The sequence below is a fragment of the Staurois parvus genome, unplaced genomic scaffold (genome assembly GCF_062004578.1).
Source record: "Staurois parvus isolate SC_StPar_1 unplaced genomic scaffold, SC_StPar_1.0 ptg000540l, whole genome shotgun sequence".
Lineage (NCBI taxonomy): Eukaryota > Metazoa > Chordata > Amphibia > Anura > Ranidae > Staurois > Staurois parvus.
This window is the reverse complement of record NW_028318336.1, coordinates 139,650-153,953: the sequence shown is the minus strand read 5'-3', so window position 1 is coordinate 153,953 and position 14,304 is coordinate 139,650. Positions and strand designations below refer to the sequence as shown.

The window sequence follows — 14,304 nt, the reverse complement described above, 5'->3', positions numbered from 1 at the left end:
GCACCGCGGGTTCTCCATGGTTCCCTGCTTTTTCTCTGACCACAGGGCCATTCACTTTCAAGGTGATCTGGGAGAGGGCTTTGCCCCGGGCCCAGGCTCCTGGAAGCTGAATTGCACCCTGCTGGACGATGAGGAACTGCTAGAGGAGCTCAGGGAAACCTACGGTGCCTGGCGAGGGGAGAAGTCTTTCTTTCCCAAGGTAAGCGACTGGTGGGAGTTCGTGAAAGTCAAGCTGCGCAGCTTCTTTCAGGCCAGGGGACGCCAGCAAGTGTGCGCCAGGAGGAGGGAACTCAGGAGGCTGCAGCGTCAGCTGCAGTCCCTGCAGGACCTTCATCTCTGTGGCTGGGACGTGAGGCAAGACCTGGAGGACACCAAGAAGAGCTTGAAAAAGCACTTTGAGGAAGAATCCAGGCACATTGTCTTCCGTGCCAAGGTGGAGCATCTCGAGAAAGGTGAGAAGTGTAACTCCTTCTTTTTCAGGAAACTCCACTCAGGACACACTCCCCTGTCTGAGCTGCGCGACAAGACTGGAACACTCCAGAAGGGGAAGGAGGCCGTGATGGAAGTGGTCAGCGACTACTACTCCGACCTCTACTCCCCCAAAGAAACAGACACGTCAGCGGCCGACAGGTTCTTGTCAGGTATCTCTAATGCTATTGATCCTGCAGTTTTGTCGGCCACCAACGCCCCCTTGACGTTGGAGGAACTGCACTCTGCCGCTAAATCCTTTAGGCGAGGTAGGACCCCGGGCTGCGACGGTCTCCCAGCGGAGCTCTATGTAGCGCTGTGGAATCTCGTGGGCCCGGACCTGCTCGAGCTGTACGAGGAGATGGTGGTGGAGGGCAAGATGCCTCCTTCGTTGAGGGAGGGGATGATCACGATCCTGTACAAGCGTAAGGGGGAGAGATGTGACTTGAAAAATTGGCGTCCCATCTCTCTCCTGAACGTGGACTACAAGATCCTCGCCAAAGTTATGGCGAACAGGTTGAAGGCTGTCATCGGACAGATAATCCACCCGGATCAGACTTGTGGCATTCCTGGCCGCAGGATTGCGGACAGCCTAGCGCTTATCCGGGACACGGTCCAGTACATCAAGGACCGCCGTGTGCACGCGGTCCTGGTCAGTCTTGACCAGGAGAAGGCCTTTGACCGTGTCTCCCATGGGTTTATGTGCAGAGCCCTGCGCAGGTTTGGTCTTGGGGAAATGTTCTGTTCGTATGTGGATATCATGTATAATGAAATTTGTAGTTCCGTGCAGGTGAACGGCTGGAAAACTGACCCCTTCCCGGTCCTCTCCGGGGTCAGACAAGGCTGCCCTCTTTCACCTCTGCTTTTTGTTTGCTGTATAGAGCTCTTCGCCGAATGCATCAGACGGAATCCAGGGATCGGGGAAATCACCGCACCGGGACCAGACAGACGGGAAGTGAAGTGCTTGCTCTACATGGACGACGTGACGGTGTTCTGTGCCAACCAGCGCTCCATCGACCTGCTCGTCCAGACCTGCGAGGACTTCGGCCAAGCTTCGGGGGCAAAAGTCAACTGCGGGAAGTCGGAAGTCATGCTCTTCGGAAAGTGGTTCCTGCCTTCTTCTGCATCCATGCCCTTTGGCATCAAGACAGACTTCATAAAAATTCTGGGAGTTTGGTTTGGTGTCGAGGGCGCAGCCCTGAAGTCTTGGGAGGAGAGACTAGCAAAGATGAGGCAGAAATTTGGACTTTGGAGCCTCAGAGACCTCACCATCGAAGGGAAGACACTGGTACTCCGCAGCGAGATTCTCCCTGTGTTGCAGTACCTCGCCCAGGCCTGGCCCCCACGGGTCAACACCTGTAAGGCCATCACCAGGGCGGTGTTTCACTTCATCTGGGGCTCCAAGATGGACAGAGTGAAGCGGGCAGTCATGTTCAAGGAACCCCTCAAGGGCGGTAAGGGCATGCCCGACATCGCCACCCAGCTGAGGGTGTTCTTTGCTTGCAACTGCATCCGCAGAACTTTGCCCAAAAGGATTATGGACTCTGGCGGGAACGCAATGTCTCGCTTCTTCCTGTTGCCTCTCTGGAGGTCCCTCGGGTGGGACACTTAGGACAGTTCCATTCCCTACAACTGGGACACTCCTTGGTACTACTTGGATACCTTCAAGTTCATCAGGGAGCAGGGGCTGCAGGGAGTCAAGCCTGACTTGTGGAAACCAAAGACCATTTACAAGCTCATCCGAGCAAGCGACATTTTGGAGTCGGTTCCAGGCCTGCCTTCAGACACCTGCAAGGTGGTCTGGAGGAATGTTTCTTCCAACATTCTCACCAACAGGCACAAAGACCTGGCATGGATGGCAATCCAAGGGGGGTTGCCTCTCAGGACATTTATGCATGCCAGGAACCTGAGCAGATACAGACACTGCCCCTTCTGCATCATCCATGAGGAAACGTCTTACCACGTTTTCTGGGAGTGCTCATTTGCTCAGGCCCTGTTGGGGGCCCTGGAACCTGAACTCAAGGACTTTGTGCCACAGACAGCCATCACTCACTTCGGGGTGTTGAATGGACTGTTCTGTGGAACCTTTTCTCTGGAGGACATTGACGGCGCCTGGCGGGTGCTGTGCTGTTTTAAGGACGCTTTATGGTGCGCCAGAAAGCGCCTCATCCACCAGCGGGAGAGGATGTCCATTGAGGACTGCCGCAGACTGATCCTCAGTCTGCTCAGAGACTATTCCTTGATGGACTTTAAGGAGGAAGAGGACGTCTGAAGATTTCCCCCTTCCCCCTACTCCCCCTTGCGTGTCTTTGTCTTTCAATAAAGCTTCGGGCCTGTGTTTCCCCCTTCCTTCCCCCCCCCCCCACACACCCGATGCCTATTGTAAACTGTGATTTCCGGTTTTTCGGTTTTTTTTCGCTTTCGTTTATTGCATGACTTAGTACTGTGTATCAGGATGCTATGGTTTTTGGGGTAAGCGGCGTCATGCATGACGTGGCGGTCTGGGGATTCATCCTCAGCACATCACGTCAGGCATCATACCGCTGAGCGAATGTATTTATTTCTGAATGTATTTATTGTATGCCTGAACTGTATTGCTATGTGGTGCGCTGCGTCGCAGTACAGGGTGAGATGTACCCCGATTACACGTATCATGTTGTTTTTGATGCTTCTGTAATAAAAGTATCTCTAATGCTATTGATCCTGCAGTTTTGTCGGCCACCAACGCCCCCTTGACGTTGGAGGAACTGCACTCTGCCGCTAAATCCTTTAGGCGAGGCAGGACCCCGGGCTGCGACGGTCTCCCAGCGGAGCTCTATGTAGCGCTGTGGAATCTCGTGGGCCCGGACCTGCTCGAGCTGTACGAGGAGATGGTGGTGGAGGGCAAGATGCCTCCTTCGTTGAGGGAGGGGATGATCACGATCCTGTACAAGCGTAAGGGGGAGAGATGTGACTTGAAAAATTGGTGTCCCATCTCTCTCTTGAACGTGGACTACAAGATCCTCGCCAAAGTTATGGCGAACAGGTTGAAGGCTGTCATCGGACAGATAATCCACCCGGATCAGACTTGCGGCATTCCTGGCCGCAGGATTGCGGACAGCCTAGCGCTTATCCGGGACACGGTCCAGTACATCAAGGACCGCCGTGTGCACGCGGTCCTGGTCAGTCTTGACCAGGAGAAGGCCTTTGACCGTGTCTCCCATGGGTTTATGTGCAGAGCCCTGCGCAGGTTTGGTCTTGGGGAAATGTTCTGTTCGTATGTGGATATCATGTATAATGAAATTTGTAGTTCCGTGCAGGTGAACGGCTGGAAAACTGACCCCTTCCCGGTCCTCTCCGGGGTCAGACAAGGCTGCCCTCTTTCACCTCTGCTTTTTGTTTGCTGTATAGAGCTCTTCGCCGAATGCATCAGACGGAATCCAGAGATCGGGGAAATCACCGCACTGGGACCAGACAGACGGGAAGTGAAGTGCTTGCTCTACATGGACGACGTGATGGTGTTCTGTGCCAACCAGCGCTCCATCAACCTGCTCGTCCAGACCTGCGAGGACTTCGGCCAAGCTTCGGGGGCAAAAGTCAACTGCGGGAAGTCGGAAGTCATGCTCTTCGGAAAGTGGTTCCTGCCTTCTTCTGCATCCATGCCCTTTGGCATCAAGACAGACTTCATGAAAATTCTGGGAGTTTGGTTTGGTGTCGAGGGCGCAGCCCTGAAGTCTTGGGAGGAGAGACTAGCAAAGATGAGGCAGAAATTTGGACTTTGGAGCCTCAGAGACCTCACCATCGAAGGGAAGACACTGGTACTCCGCAGCGAGATTCTCCCTGTGTTGCAGTACCTCGCCCAGGCCTGGCCCCCACGGGTCAACACCTGCAAGGCCATCACCAGGGCGGTGTTTCACTTCATCTGGGGCTCCAAGATGGACAGAGTGAAGCGGGCAGTCATGTTCAAGGAACCCCTCAAGGGCGGTAAGGGCATGCCCGACATCGCCACCCAGCTGAGGGTGTTCTTTGCTTGCAACTGCATCCGCAGAACTTTGCCCAAAAGGATTATGGACTCTGGCGGGAACGCAATGTCTCGCTTCTTCCTGTTGCCTCTCTGGAGGTCCCTCGGGTGGGACACTTAGGACAGTTCCATCCCCTACAACTGGGACACTCCTTGGTACTACTTGGATACCTTCAAGTTCATCAGGGAGCAGGGGCTGCAGGGAGTCAAGCCTGACTTGTGGAAACCAAAGACCATTTACAAGCTCATCCGAGCAAGCGACATTTTGGAGTCGGTTCCAGGCCTGCCTTCAGACACCTGCAAGGTGGTCTGGAGGAATGTTTCTTCCAACATTCTCACCAACAGGCACAAAGACCTGGCATGGATGGCAATCCAAGGGGGGTTGCCTCTCAGGACATTTATGCATGCCAGGAACCTGAGCAGATACAGACACTGCCCCTTCTGCATCATCCATGAGGAAACGTCTCACCACGTTTTCTGGGAGTGCTCATTTGCTCAGGCCCTGTTGGGGGCCCTGGAACCTGAACTCAAGGATTTTGTACCACAGACAGCCATCACTCACTTTGGGGTGTTGAATGGACTATTCTGTGGGACTTTTTCTCTGGAGGACATTGACGGCGCCTGGCGGGTGCTGTGTTGTTTTAAGGACGCTTTATGGTGCGCCAGAAAGCGCCTCATCCACCAGCGGGAGAGGATGTCCATTGAGGACTGCCGCAGACTGATCCTCAGTCTGCTCAGAGACTATACCTTGATGGACTTTAAGGAGGAAGAGGATGTCTGAAGATTCCCCCTTCCCCCTTCCCCCTACTCCCCCTTGCGTGTCTTTGTCCCTTCAATAAAGCTTCGGGCCTGTGTTTCCCCCTTTTTTTCCCCCTTCCCCCCCCACACCCGATGCCTATTGTAGACTGTAACAGTCGGCTTTCGTTTTTGCATGATTTTGTGACATTAGGAAAAAGTATTGTGTATTAGGATGCTACGATTTTTGGGGTAAGCGGCGTTATGCATGACGTGTTGGTCTGGAGATTCGTCCTCCACGCACATCACGTCAGGCATCATACCGCTGAGCGAATGTATTTATTTCTGAATGTATTTATCGTATGCTTGGAACTGTATTGCAATGTGGTGCGCTGCGTAGCAGTACAGGGTGAGATGTACCCCGATTACAAGTATCATGTTGTTTTTGATGCTTCTGTAATAAAAGTATCTTTTCAATCAAAAAAAAATAGCAGAAAGCGATTATTATTATTAATAATAATACTATTATTGTCGTTGTTATTATTATTATTACTATTATTATTATTGTTGTTATTATTAATAATCGCTTCTCGGCCTTTTGGCTAAGATCAAGTGTAGTATCGACCTTGCCTTTAGGGGTGTCCCTGCTTCCAGCTAGGACGTTGAGAACCACTTGCATCTATCCCAGCCATTTGGTCTGTGTGGGGTACCCTCTACTCGGCCTGGTAGGATCGTCGATTAAATTCGACTTCACCTGCTTGCTGCTATTGGGTTTGAGGCTTAGCCCCCACACAGAACGAGTTTGTGATTTCCCCCCCCCTTGTTCACTCTGCGTTACTACCTCCGGGCAGTAGACGCTCAAGAGCCTTTTCAAAGGCTAAGCAAGAGTGAAGCCGCCGAGGAAGTAGAAGGAACCCGCTGAAGATCTCTTGGAAGCCCTCCTGAGAACTCCTCTGCGACAAGATGGGGAAGAATAAGCAAACCGCGAAGAAGCCACTGACCGCCACCGCCGCCCCTGCCAAGACCCCGGGAGAAGCCCCCTCCGCCTCCACCTCCACCTCAGAACGCCCCGGCCCTGCAGACGGTCTCCCCCCCCTGGAGCCCTGGATGAAGCAGACAGTCGTGCTGCGGCTGAAAGAGGTGGAAGGCAGAGTCCCGGACATGACCCCGGAAGTCTTCGGCAAGAAGATGATCCTTGAACAAGGATTTAGGAAGGCAGAGACCCTGTCGGTGCAATCCTTCATGAAAGGTATTTTCTTCGTAACTTTTGTATCATTACAGGTATGCAGAAGGTACTGGGAGACGGTGAAGACCTCTGGGCCCGATTCCCTTTTCCGCAAGTTTATTGCGAATTCTCCCATTCAAAGGGACGAAAGGCAGATCACGGTATCCATGATGAACCCTCACGTCCCTGGAAGAGACATCGCCACCTATCTCCAAAGGTTTTACGTCGTGTTGAAGGACCCAGTCCGGATACTAGACGCCAACGGCTTCTGGACAGGTAAGTGGGCTGTGTTTTGCAGATTGCTGAGAGATCGTCCCGCTGGAGATCTCCAACACCTGCAACAGTGCTTTTCCCTGGGAGCGTCAGCAGGACTCCTACATTACCCGGATCAACCCCAGTCATGCCGCAGGTGCGGACAGCCGGGGCACGAGGGTAAGGTTTGCCATGTGCTTTCATGTAGGTTCTGCCGGTCTGCAGGTCACGAGACCAAGGATTGCCCGAGGTCCAAAACCTGCAACCTCTGTGGACGGTCAGAGCACGTCTACAGGGACTGCCCAGAGAGAAGCAGGACGTATGCTGGGGCCCTGAGCAAGGGCCCTGCTGCCAAACCAGCGCCACAGAAGCCTCAGAAGGACCCAGGTAAGAGGAACCCCCCTCCCCCCACCCCAGCCCCCCCCCGGACCCTGGTCCCCCCGCCCCTGGCCCTCCTGTCCCCCCCGCCCCTGGCCCTCCCGCCCCTGGCCCTCCTGCCCCCCCCGCCCCTTGCCCCCCTGCCCCACCCCTCCCGGGCCCGGTTCCACCCCCCCTGACCTGTCCTCACAGGAGGATTTCCCGCCCCTTCCCCCTGCCACCCCTGTCAGCAGCTCTGCGGTGGGGATCAGGAAGCGGAAGAAGGAGCAGGCTAGCCCGGCGGCGGAGGACTCCTCCTCCGCCACCAAACGGCCTGCTGTCCTCCAGGATGCCGCAGGTCCCGACCCCGTGGGGGAGGACCTCGACACACTGGAGGAAGAGGAAGAGGTGGAAGAAGAGATGGCTCTGACCCGGTCGGGGCCAGATCTCTCCACCGACTTCGATGAGGTTCTCAACGAGGTCCTCAACCAGATCGGACTGAGCCAGGACCCTGGCCAGGCCGCAGAGGTCGTCCCCCCCTCTCCAGGGGAGGTAAGCACAGCCCCTGCCGACTAACCCCTTCATCTCTTTCCCATGATGGCTGAGATCTCTATCTTTTCCATTAATGTGAGGAGCATCAAGGATGTGTCTAGGAGGCAGACTGTGCTGACCTTTCTTTCCACACAGCAGAGTGATGTCTACATGCTACATGCAGGAGTGCGCACTTCCCCCTCTGAGGAGGTACACTCATTTGTCCTCCCAGTGGACCCACGGTCCCTCCTACTGGTCTGGGGGTGGCGATTGCAAGTCCGCAGGGGTTGCGGTTCTTATCAGGGGAGGACGTTTCACTGTTGACTCCGTCCATGAGCTCGTCTGTGGCCGCCTTTTGGTCATAGACGGTTCGTGGGCGGGGGAGCCCGTTAGGCTCATCAACGTGTACGCCTCCCCGGAGAAGAACTCGCGGCTGGAACTTTTGCAAACCCTGCGGACGCAACTCGTCACAACGAGAACAGTAGTAATCGGCGGTGATTTTAACTGTCCGATAGAGGAGGATGGGCGCAGCTCCAGCATGTACGCAAAACTCGACGCCACCTCGAAGCTGCTCCGGGAGGTGATTGCGGAGGCTTCCCTGCAGGACGCAGTGGGATCCGTGGGGCGCGGTTCCGTGAACTACTCATGGAGCCGCCCCGACGGATCTGTGCGTTCCAGGATTGACTTTGTGCTCACCTCCAGGGCAGTCAGGCACCGCGGGTTCTCCATGGTTCCCTGCTTTTTCTCTGACCACAGGGCCATTCACTTTCAAGCCGATCTGGGAGAGGGCTTTGCCCCAGGCCCAGGCTCCTGGAAGCTGAATTGCACCCTGCTGGACGATGAGGAACTGCTAGAGAAGCTCAGGGAAACCTACGGTGCCTGGCGAGAGGAGAATTCTTTCTTTCCCAAGGTAAGCGACTGGTGGGAGTTTGTGAAAGTCAAGCTGCGCAGCTTCTTTCAGGCCAGGGGACGCCAGCAAGTGTGTGCCAGGAGGAGGGAACTCAGGAGGCTGCAGCGTCAGCTGCAGTCCCTGCAGGACCTTCATCACTGTGGCTGGGACGTGAGGCAAGACCTGGAGGACACCAAGAAGAGCTTGAAAAAGCACTTTGAGGAAGAATCCAGGCACATTGTCTTCCGTGCCAAGGTGGAGCATCTAGAGAAAGGTGAGAAGTGTAACTCTTTCTTTTTCAGGAAACTCCACTCAGGACACACACCCCTGTCTGAGCTGCGCGACAAGACTGGAACACTCCAGAAGGGGAAGGAGGCCGTGATGGAAGTGGTCAGCGACTACTACACAGACCTCTACTCCCCCAAAGAAACAAACGCGACAACAGCCGACCGATTCTTGTCAGGTATCACTAACACCATTGATCCTGCAGGTTTGTCGGCCACCAACGCCCCCTTGATGTTGGAGGAGCTGCACTCTGCCGCTAAATCCTTTAGGCGAGGCAGGACCCCAGGCTGCGACGGTCTCCCAGCGGAGCTCTATGTAGCGCTGTGGGACCTCGTGGGCCCGGACTTGCTCGAGCTATACGAGGAGATGGTGGTGAAGGGCAAGATGCCTCCTTCGTTGAGGGAGGGGATGATCACGATCCTGTACAAGCGTAAGGGGGAGAGATGTGACTTGAAAAATTGGCGTCCCATCTCTCTCCTGAACGTGGACTACAAGATCCTCGCCAAAGTCATGGCGAACAGGCTGAAGGCTGTCATCGGACAGATCATCCACCCGGATCAGACTTGCGGCATTCCTGGATTGCAGACAGCCTAGAGCTTGTCCGGGACACGGTCCAATACATCAAGGACCGCCGTGTGCACGCGGCCCTGGTCAGTCTTGATCAGGAAAAGGCCTTTGACCGTGTCTCCCATGGGTTTATGTGCAGAGCCCTGCGCAGGTTTGGTCTTGGGGAAATGTTTTGTTCGTATGTGGATATTATGTATAATGATATTTGCAGTTCCGTGCAGGTGAACGGCTGGAAAACTGACCCCTTCCTGGTCCTCTCCGTGGTCAGACAAGGCTGCCCTCTTTCACCTCTGCTTTTTGTTTGCTGTATAGAGCTCTTCGTCGAATGCATCAGACGGAATCCAGAGATCGGGGGAATCACCGCACCGGGACCAGACAGAAGGGAAGTGAAGTGCTCGCTCTACATGGACTACGTGACGGTGTTCTGTGCCAACCAGCGCTCCATCGACCTGCTCGTCCAGACCTGCGAGGACCTGCGAGGACTTCGGCCAAGCTTCGGGGGCAAAAGTCAACTGCGGGAAGTCGGAAGTCATGCTCTTCGGAAAGTGGTTCCTGCCTTCTTCTGCATCCATGCCCTTCGGCATCAAGACAGACTTCATGAAAATTCTGGGAGTTTGGTTTGGTGTCGAGGGCGCAGCCCTGAAGTCTTGGGAGGAGAGACTAGCAAAGATGAGGCAGAATTTGGACTTTGGAGCCTCAGAGACCTCACCATCGAAGGGAAGACACTGGTACTCCGCAGCGAGATTCTCCCTGTGTTGCAGTACCTCGCCCAGGCCTGGCCCCCACGGGTCAACACCTGTAAGGCCATCACCAGGGCGGTGTTTCACTTCATCTGGGGCTCCAAGATGGACAGAGTGAAGCGGGCAGTCATGTTCAAGGAACCCCTCAAGGGCGGTAAGGGCGTGCCCAACATCGCCACCCAGCTGAGGGTGTTCTTTGCTTGCAACTGCATCCGCAGAACTTTGCCCAAAAGGATTATGGACTCTGGCGGGAACGCAATGTCTCGCTTCTTCCTGTTGCCTCTCTGGTGGTGCCTCGGGTGGGACACTTGGGACAGTTCCATCCCCTACAACTGGGACACTCCTTGGTACTACTTGGATACCTTCAAGTTCATCAGGGAGCAGGGGCTGCAGGGAGTCAAGCCTGACTTGTGGAAACCAAAGACCATCTACAAGCTCATCAGAGCAAGCGACATTTTGGAGTCGGTTCCAGGCCTGCCTTCAGACACCTGCAATGTGGTCTGGAGGAATGTTTCTTCCAACATTCTCATCAACAGGCACAAAGACCTGGCATGGATGGCAATCCAAGGGGGGTTGCCTCTCAGGACATTTATGCATGCCAGGAACCTGAGCAGATACAGACACTGCCCCTTCTGCATCATCCATGAGGAAACGTCTCACCACGTTTTCTGGGAGTGCTCATTTGCTCAGGCCCTGTTGGGGTCCCTGGAACCTGAACTCAAGGACTTTGTACCACAGACAGCCATCACTCACTTTGGGGTGTTGAATGGACTATTCTGTGGGACTTTTTCTCTGGAGGACATTGACGGCGCCTGGCGGGTGCTGTGTTGTTTTAAGGACGCTTTATGGTGCGCCAGAAAGCGCCTCATCCACCAGCGGGAGAGGATGTCCATTGAGGACTGCCGCAGACTGATCCTCAGTCTGCTCAGAGACTATACCTTGATGGACTTTAAGGAGGAAGAGGACGTCTGAAGATCTCCCCTTCCCCCTACTCCCCCTTGCGTGTCTTTGGCCCTTCAATAAAGCTTCGGGCCTGTGTCCCCCCCTTTCTTTCCCCCCCCCCACACACCCGATGCTTGTTGTATAGTGTAACTTTCGTTTTTGCATGACATCGTGACATTAGGAAACGTATTGTGTATTAGGATGCTATGGTTTCGGGGTAAGCGGCGTTATGCATGACGTGTTGGTCTGGGGATTCATCCTCTACGCACATCACGTCAGGCATCATACCGCTGAGCGAATGTATTTATTTCTGAATGTATTTATCGTATGCTTGGAACTGTATTGCAATGTGGTGCGCTGCGTAGCAGTACAGGGTGAGATGTACCCCGATTACAAAGTATCATGTTGTTTTTGATGCTTCTGTAATAAAAGTATCTTTTCAATCAAAAATAGCAGAAAGCGATTATTATTATTAATAATAATACTATTATTGTTGTTATTATTATTATTACTATTATTATTGTTGTTATTATTATTAATAATAATAATAATAATAGCAACAATAATAGTATTATTATTAATAATAATAACAACAACAATAATAATAATACTATTCTTCTTATTATTATTATTATTATTACTATTATTGTTGTTATTATTACTATTATTATTATTGTTGTTATTATTATTATTATTATTATTATTAATAATAATACTATTATTGTTGCTATTATTATTATTATTAATAATAACAACAATAATAATAATAGTAATAATAACAACAACAATAATAGTAATAATAATAATTATTAATATTATTAACCACTTTAGCGCCGCCCCATAGCAGAAATACTGCTACAGGGCGGCAGCTGTGCACAAAATCACGTATATATATATATATATATATTGCTGTTAATTTATGCAGCACTTTACATATTTATATTTATTGTACATTCACTTCAGTCCCCGCCCTCAAGATATTGAGCCCTAAAATATTGATTTTTTTATTTCATATTTTAGACCAGCTTATTCAAACTTGGGGGGAAAAAAATTCCGCATAGGCAAGCGATAAGCAAATATTAGAATGCGGTCCGATGGGCGGTCACCTTGTTTTAGTCACCGGTCACAGCGATGCGATTTAAAATCATGTGATTTGTGTGCAATTTCAGCGCGATTTCAGGTGCGATTTCTGAAGACTTTATTGTTACTTGTGAAGATTTTCAACGATTTCTTGCAGTTTGCGGTGCGATTTCCATTCTATTCTATGTATATGATCTCGCAACAAAACTGCAGGAAAAGTTAGTCCCCGGGTGCGATCTGCATGTCATACAACTTGTAAATCACATGCCAAGTCGCACCCAGGGGCGGCCTGACCATTTGGGCACTCAGGCACTGCCCGAGGGCCCGGAGTCAGTAGGGGCCCCATGAGATGCCCCTGGTACCATTCACAGGCTTTTTTGGGTGTGTTCTGAGTGTGAGCGAGGACACAGGGGCCCCATGATCCCCTATTGCCTGGGGACCCATGAGTTGTCAGTCCGCCCTTGGTCGCACCCTATTGTCCGCAATTACAGCGGTCCTATCGGCGCGGTTCTGACTCAGTCGGAGCCGCACTGATTCCTAAAGTATTACACGCGCTACTTTTGGTGCAAATTTGCGTAGAGTGAGTCAGATATCTTGCAAATCGCACCTCAAATCAGCAAGTCATCCAACTTTGAAATCGGGCGACTTCATTGCAAGTCACATGATTTCAAAGACGTGATCAGAGTGAAGCATTAGTAAAACACAAAACCAAAAATGTCCTTACCAATCATTAGATGTGGCGGCTGCATTCGTTTTCTTTTTTATGTGTTTTTCCTAACACACCTCTTTTACTAGAGTGCCCCCACTCTAGATGAAGGAGCACAGGAGACACTTTTGGATAGCAGCATTGTCAGTCTGGGGAGAGGGGAGTGTTTGATGTACTAGCAGATTTAAATACAATAGCAAATTGGAGCCACACTCCAGCTCGTGCTGTATAGCCAGTTACAGCAAACATTTTTTTTTTTTTGTGATAAATGTTTTACATGAATAAAAATAAGCTGATCATTGTCATTGCCCCTGCCAGTGGTAAATGGTTTGCCTCATCCCTGGAAGTGATACATCTGCAGGAGAGCTTGTGCTTTTGAAAAACCACAGACTTACTGGCTGGATCTCCATATGAAATAGAGGGAAAAAAGCCTAAAAAAGGAAACTAATGCAGCCACCGCATCTAAGAATCAGTAAGCTGTGATATAACAAATGTGTGTTTTTGGGTTTGATATCGCTTTAAAGTAGCCCCTGATAGTTCCCATCATTGGTGTCAGTGGGAGGAATAGTGTCCCATCATTGGTATCAGTGGGAGGAATAGTACCCCATCATTGGTATCAGTGGGAGGAATAGTGCCCCATCATTGGTGTCAGTGGGAGGAATAGTTCCCATCATTGGTGTCAGTGGGAGGAATAGTGCCCCATCATTGGTATCAGTGGGAGGAATAGTGTCCCATCATTGGTATCAGTGGGAGGAATAGTACCCCATCATTGGTATCAGTGGGAGGAATAGTGCCCCATCATTGGTGTCAGTGGGAGGAATAGTGCCCCATCATTGGTGTCAGTGGGAGGAATAGTGCCCCATCATTGGTGTCAGTGGAAGGAATAGTGCTCCATCATTGGTGTCAGTGAGAGGAATGGTGCCCCATCATTGGTGTCAGTGAGAGGAATAATGCCCCATCATTGTGTCAGTGGTAGGGATAGTGCCCCATCATTGGTGTCAGTGGGAGGAATAGTGCCCCATCATTGGTGTCAGTGAGAGGAATAGTGCCCCATCATTGGTGTCATTGAGAGGAATAGTGCTCCCTCATTGGTGTCAGTGGGAGGAATAATGCCCCATCAGTGGTGTCAGTGGGAGGAATAATGCCCCATCATTGGTGTCAGTGGGAGGAATAGTATCCCATCATTGGTGTCAGTGGGAGGAATAGTTCCCCATCATTGGTGTCAGTGGGAGGAATAGTGCCCCATCATTGGTATCAGTGGGAGGAATAGTTCCCCGTCATTGGTGTCAGTGGGAGGAATAGTGCTCCATCGTTGGTGTCAGGGGGAGAAATAGTGCCCCATCATTGGTTTCAGGGGGAGGAATAGTGCCCCATCATTGGTGTCAGTGGGAGGAATAGTGCCCCATTGTTGGTGTCAATGGGAGGAATAGTGCCCCATCATTGGTGTCAGTGGGAGGAATAGTGCCCCATCATTGGTGTCAGTGGGAGGAATAGTGCCCCATCATTGGTGTTAGTGGGAGGAATAGT

The 14,304-nt window shown here is 51.9% G+C and overlaps 1 pseudogene; it reads left to right on the top strand.

Moving 5' to 3' along the window:
• Positions 1-5,785: 5,785 nt before the first annotated feature.
• LOC149451409 (U2 spliceosomal RNA) lies at positions 5,786-5,878 on the top strand (annotated as a pseudogene).
• The last annotated feature ends 8,426 nt before the right edge of the window (positions 5,879-14,304 follow it).